This window comes from Hypanus sabinus, chromosome 18 (genome assembly GCF_030144855.1).
Source record: "Hypanus sabinus isolate sHypSab1 chromosome 18, sHypSab1.hap1, whole genome shotgun sequence".
Classification (NCBI taxonomy): domain Eukaryota; kingdom Metazoa; phylum Chordata; class Chondrichthyes; order Myliobatiformes; family Dasyatidae; genus Hypanus; species Hypanus sabinus.
This window is the reverse complement of record NC_082723.1, coordinates 10,965,763-10,972,654: the sequence shown is the minus strand read 5'-3', so window position 1 is coordinate 10,972,654 and position 6,892 is coordinate 10,965,763.

Below are 6,892 nucleotides of genomic sequence, written 5' to 3'. Positions count from 1 at the left end.
TCAAGGTGTATAATTTATACATTTTTAATAATAAATATTCTTTGAATCTTGAATCTAGGGAAATGAACATAAGTTCATTATTCAGGCCGAGACCCTTCTTCTGGACTGAGAAGAAGGGAGAAGACACCAGAATAAAAAAGTGGGGGATGGGAAGGAGACTAGGTGGAAAGTGATGAGTGAAGCCAGGTGGGTGGGAAAGGTCAAGGGCTGGAACAGAAGGAATCTGATAGGAGAGGAGAATGGGAGGGAGGAGGAGACCCAGTGGGAATTAACAGGCAGGTGAGAAAACGTAAAAGGTCAGAGTAGGGAAAATGGGGGATTTGTTTTCCAGAAGGAGAAATCAATACTGATGCCATCAGGTGGGAGGCTACCGGATGGAATATAATCTGTTGCTCCTCCACTTCATCTTGGCACAAGAGGAGCCGTGGACCGACATGTCGGAATAGGAATTGAAAAGTTTGGCCACCAGCAAGTCCTGTTTGTGGCAGAAGGAGCAGAATGTACTGTTATTTTTTTTTATTGCTTTCCCAGAAGGAAACATGAAACTTCATAACATTTTATAGTATTAACAAGGGCAATGTTATATTTCTTATACAGGTTACAGACTACATAAGCTAGTGCAGCCAGGTTCAATAGGGGCTTGAACACTTTATACATCAGTGGTCAGTGTAGGAACAGAACAGGTTGAACCAGGTAGAAAGAGACATCTCGGCCCAAATCGGCATTTCTAAATACAGGTACCAATCTTATCAGGTGATCCGCAGGACTGTCAGTAACTAGGCACATGGTCTGAAAGTGAATTTGATGATCAGTCTTCTTAAATACTTCTGGTACTGTCACATCACTATAGTAAAATAGAATTAACTTTTTTTTATATGCTAAACTTAGCATCATTTGGAGCATGTCTGTGACATTTCAGTTTTGATGAAGCTCTGTCTAAAGTACTCCCAGTGGATTACATCAACTCATGCTAACGTCAATTGGGTCAACAATATGCTGAGAGATTTTAGATTTAGAGATAGGGCACAATAACAGGCACTTCTGGCCCAATGAGCCCGCGCCACCCAATTACACCCATGTGACCAATTAACCTATTAACCCATACATCCTTGGGACGCGGGAGGGAACAGGGAGAACGTACAGACCCCTTCAGATTTTGTCGTGGTTTCTCATGCCCCACAAACGACCAGGAGACGCAGAAGATTCTTCAAGAAGTATTAAACTTTAATTTGCAAATCAAAGCTGAAACAGTCAGTGAGCCGGTCGCTGATTGCCCACCGATTCTCATACATAGCATTTTTTATAGCAATCTCCTGGTTTAGTTGCATTAGCATATCCAATCGGTCTACAGTTGCATACCACACGTACATCCGCCATTATTGTTTCTACCCATTGACTTAATCATGTTCTAATCTACATCTCTTAGCTACCTCTCATTAACACACCATTGTCTTTTACATTCCTAAGATTTCATTCTCCTACTAAATTGGGTACATGCAAAGCAAATAGCAAACTCAGACTACATAATCCACATCTCTTAGCTTCCTCTTATTAACACACCATTGTCTTCTACATTCCTAAGATTTCATTCTCCAGCAAAACTTTTATACTCCAAAACAGACAGCGTCAAGAACTGAACCGGGATTGCTATCGCACTGCTGAGAAGTGGGTCTGATGATTGAAAGCTACTTTCCAAGCCCCAAACACGAGGAAATCTGCAGATGTTGGAAATTCAAGCAACACACACACAATGCTGGCGGAATGCAGTAGGCCAGGCAGCATCAATGGGAAGACGTACAAGAAAACCAGCAAAACAAATCCTGCTGCTGCCTTAGAAACCAAATACAGAAAAGCTGATTATCAGTGAGTTATCCTCTACATCCTTTTTGCCAGCCAGTATTTATTTATAGACAGGCAACACGGTTAACTGTGGATGAGGATAAATGCATGGACCTTAACCAGCCATCAAAATAAAATCCTTCAGAAAGAATGCATTTAAAAGTCAGAGAGAAGTGCTCGTTAAAGCGTCACTGTCTGACTACAATGAAGTTGAGTCACACAAATGCATTGCTTTGTGTTGAACTACAGATCCACAAATTCATGCAAATGGACATTCTTTAACCTAAGTCTGCAAATCTCTGCTGCCTGAATCCTTAGTCCCACCAAGACCATCATTTCTGTTCACACTGATATGAATTAGCACCAGGTCCAAAATTAATAGAACATAGAACAATACAGCACAGTACAGGCCTTTCGGCCCACAGTGTTGTGCCGACCCTTAAACCCTGCCTCCCTGATGCACCATCAATAACTCTAGGAGACTGGAAGTGAACGATAAGCTTTTATTAACAGCAGAAAGGGAACTCAACCATGTTGAAAACTGAGGGAGGAGCAGTGCCCCAGTTGCCTTTATACAGGGGTCTGTGGGAGGAGCCCCAGGAGCAGTCAGCAGAGGGCTGTGTCCAGACATACGCAGTTTACCACAATGTGAAACTTCTCGTACTTGTGTTTATTTTCCCTTATGGTCTTGACTTGGCCTTTCTGTAATCACTGCCAGCCCTACAAAGCCTTGAGATCTTCATGCTGTCCTGATTCTGGCCTGTTACAGATTTCCAATTAACACCCCCTCCCACAGGCCTTAAGCCAAGGTGACAAGGTCTTAAGTCAGAAATCCCATTCAGAAACCTCACCGCTTGGCTATTTTCTCTTTCCTGTAGGACCCTCCCGGAAGGCCCCATTTTTTCACCAAGATTTTGATCCTCTACGGCTTTACGCCAGATTTAGTTTAATACTCCTGCAAAGGTACAAAGAATTGGAGACTTGTGTTATCTGAGCATATTTGTCAGGGGATTTTAATGTTCCTTACATATAAAATTTGTGCAGTTGCTGTTAGAATTTAAGAAATGCAGCAGCTAATCTGCAGCAGGTACATGACAGTCAGGGTGTTTTCCCCTTTAGATGGTCACAGACAGGTTTTGATTACTTAGGCATATTTATCACACCGACATTTGATCAATTGTTCAAAGCTAACTTTACACAGTTATTTGACAAAATCAAACAGTATCTTGAGCGATGGAGCACTCTTCCCATTTCTTGGCTTGGCTGAATATCCTTGTTCAAAATGAACATTCTTCCTTGTCTGCTCTGCCCAATACGAATGATTCCAGTCATTTTTACCCAACAAATACTTAAAAAAAAAGGCTGGTTTGTTTCTTTCCTCTGGAACAAAAGAAGACCCTGTATTAAAATGTCTAAGTTACAACTTCCCAGTAGTCTAGGGGGTCTGGATTTTCCAGACATCAGAAAATATCAAGTAAGTTCCTTTTTATTTTATGTGGTTGACTGGGTTTGCAGGGACCCCTCCTCAATTTGGCGAGCCATTGAAGCTTCACAAGCAAAATGCTCTCTTATTAATTTGCTTTTCCTCAATAAGATAAAACTAGTTAAGGACTATTGTCACAATCCAATAACAATTAATACAGTCAGGGCGTGGAGGGCAGTGCGACAAATTTGAGGGCAACGCAGTGAAAATATCACCCTTCACTCCAATAACCGGCAGTCCAGATTTTCAGCCTGGCATAATGGATTCTGGATTTAAATTTTGGATTTCTAAGGGTATTTTCCATCCAGGAGATTTGTTTGATGAAGGAATGATGATGTATTTTAATCAAATAGTACAGAAATTTAACATACCCAACAAAGATCTGTTTTGTTTCTTTCAGATGAGAGATTATATACAGAAAAAAACATCATTGTTAACTGATTTCTGTAGTTCTGACATAGAAAATAGGGTGTTTTGTTCTAAGGATGAAGTCTCCATTAGTACTTTTTACAGCATCCTGAGGGAATGTTCTTGTGGAGAGGCTGAGCAGCTGGGAAGGGTCCGGGAGGAAGAGCTGGGAGTAGAATTTACAGTGGAAACATCTGTGATAATGCAAAGAAAATCTCAGTTTGTAATATAACTAAAGCATTTGTGGTGAACTACATATACCTGTCTGGACACGCCCCCCCTCCCCCCGCTGACTGCTCCAGTGGCTCCTCCCACAGACCCCGGTATAAAGGCGATTGAGGCCTGAGCCCGGCCTCTCAGTCTCCAGGATGTAGTATGGTGGTCAACCACTGCTTGTTCCTTCTTCCAGTCAATAAAAGCCGATATCTCACCTTTACGTCTCAGAGAGAGTTATTGATGGTGCATCAGCATTGCAACTCAAAATTCTGCATAGAGCCCATCTGACTCCAGATCATCTCTTGAAATTTAAGACAAGTGTTTTTCTAATGTGTTCTAAATGTAAAATAAATACTGGACCTTTCACCCACTGTTTTTGGACTTGTCCCAAACTTCAGGCATACTGGAGTGATATTTTGGGTGAAATGGAAAAGATTCTGAAGATGGAGCTTGAACTGGACCCAATGTTTTTTTCTCTTAGGCTTACCCAGCAGTCATATTACTAATGCACATCAGAAAAGACTTTTTAACATCCTGACTTTTTGTGTGAGGAAGAACATTTTACTTTGTTGGATATCCGATAAGGCCCCTGGACTTTATGGTAATTAATCATGGAATACACTCCTTTGGACTTTTTGACATGTATGGTACACTCAAAAACAAATAGTTTTCATAAAGCATGGCAACCTTTTCTACAATATGTAGTGGTTACCTGTCTGCTATACTAATAAGAGCTTTTGAGTATTGGGATGTAATGTTGAAATTGTACAAGGCTTTGGTAAGGCTAAATTTGGAGTATTGTATACAGTTCTGGTCACTGAATTATAGGAAAGATGTCAACAAAATAGAGAGAGTACAGACAAAATTTACTAGAATGTTACCTGGGTTTCAGTACCTATGTTACAGGGAAAGATTGAACAAGTTAGGTCTTTATTCTTTGGAACGTAGAAGGGTGAGGGGGGACTTGATAGAGCTATTTAGAATTATGAGGGGGATCGAGTCGGCATGGATAGGCTTTTTCCATTGAGAGTAGGGGAGATTCAAAAAAGAGGACATGACTTGAGAGTTAGGGGGCAAAAGTTTAGGGGTAACACGAGGGGGAACTTCTTTACTCAGAGAGTGCTAGTTGTGTGGAACGAGCTTCCAGTAGAAGTGGTAGAGGCAGGTTCAGTATTGTTATTTAAAGTAAAATTGGATAGGTATATGGACAGGAAAGGAATGGAGGGTTATGGGCTGAGTGCAGGTCGATGGGATTAGGTGAGAGTAAGCGTTTGGCACGGACTAGAAGGGCTGAGATGGCCTGTTTCCGTGCTGTAATTGTCATATGGTTATAGGATGTTGTGGTGATGTCGATATTTCGATGGAAGTGTTCTGATGGCTGTGAGAGGAAAAAATGTAAATGTATCTGGAAATGAAAAGTTTTGTTATGCTGAGCAAAAAAAAAATTAAATTTAAAAAAATGCAGCAGCTACTTTGCCCAGCAGCAAGTTCCCACAATTTATTGGGTGATAATATCAAGTGATATTAATCAAAATTGATAATACCCTTTCTCACTATCAAATTAGTGGCTCTGAGATCTGTTACATTCACTTCAGAGAGCCACCAAAAGGCAGTAATTCTGCACCAGACTGTCAACCAATTCTGTCAACCAAGACTTTGGAAACAAATGTCAACATGGAGTGGGAAGCTGCAGTTCAGGGTGGGGGAGCAACACTTTATATTCTGCCTAGGTACCCTCCACCCTGAATATTAATTTGAATTTCTCCTTCCAGTAGACAAATCTCCACCCCTCCTGCTCCCTCTATTCTCCACTCTGATCTTTCACTTCTTCTCACCTGCCTATTATTTCCCCCGGATCTCTATTGTCCACTCTCGTCTCCTATCAGATTATTTCTTCTCCTGCTCTTGATCTTTCCCACCCACCTGGCTTTACCTGTGATGCACCATCAATAACTCTCGGAGACAGGAGGTGAACGATAGGCTTTTATTAGCAGCAAAAGGGACCACAACATCTTGGAGAGTGAGGGAGGAGCAGTGACTCCAGTTGCCTTCATCCAGGGGTCTGTGGGAGGAGCCACAGGAGCAGTCAGCAGAGGGGCGTGTCCAGACAGGTATACATAGCTTACCACAACCCATCCCCTTCCAGACAGCTTCTTTACCCAACCCCCATCTTATTCAGGCACCTTCCTCCTTCCTTCTCAGTCCTGAAGAAAGGTCTCAGCCCAAAACTCCGACCATTTAATCTTTTCTGTAGATGCTGCTTGACCTGCTGAATTCCTCCAGTGTTTTGTGTGTGTTGTTACCATTTCTTGTAACCCAGCTTACATGTGAGAACAGACCAAGCTCCTTTTTGCTCCTACTCTCACTTCCACTCTTATAGGTGCCTCCAAAAGAAGCCTTGGAGAAAGCTCTTGGGGTCGGGTAGGAGGGCATTTAGAGTTATTGGGTATTGTCAGAAACACACTGAGTCTCAGCAATTTGCAGAACGGTAAACTTTATTTTTCGAGTCTGCAGAGTCGGACCCAACCAGCTCCTGCCAGATTGAGTGCCGAATTACACTTTGCACAGTTTTTTATACCCTACTTGTTTACGACTTTGTGAGTTGCACCCATGTGAGGTGCAGACATTCTTCCTTAATCTCATTACAAAATTACAAATGTGATTACCCTTTGGCCCACTTATCAGCCTCAGCGCATTAACACCGTTATTGTTCAACCGTTAAGCATGTCTTCCCGTTACCCGTATCGCTTCTTTAATCAGCAAGCTATTGTTTCATCCTGATTTTGCAATTTGGTTTATACGTTGCCCTGCAAGTTGCTTTGCACGTTCTTTCTGTGTCAGCACATTCTAAATGGACTCTTTAAGAATCATTTCTCTCAATCCACCCTTTTTCTTTTTAGAGTGTGCTATCAGTTGGGCTTTTGCCACGGGTTTACATAGGCTTCT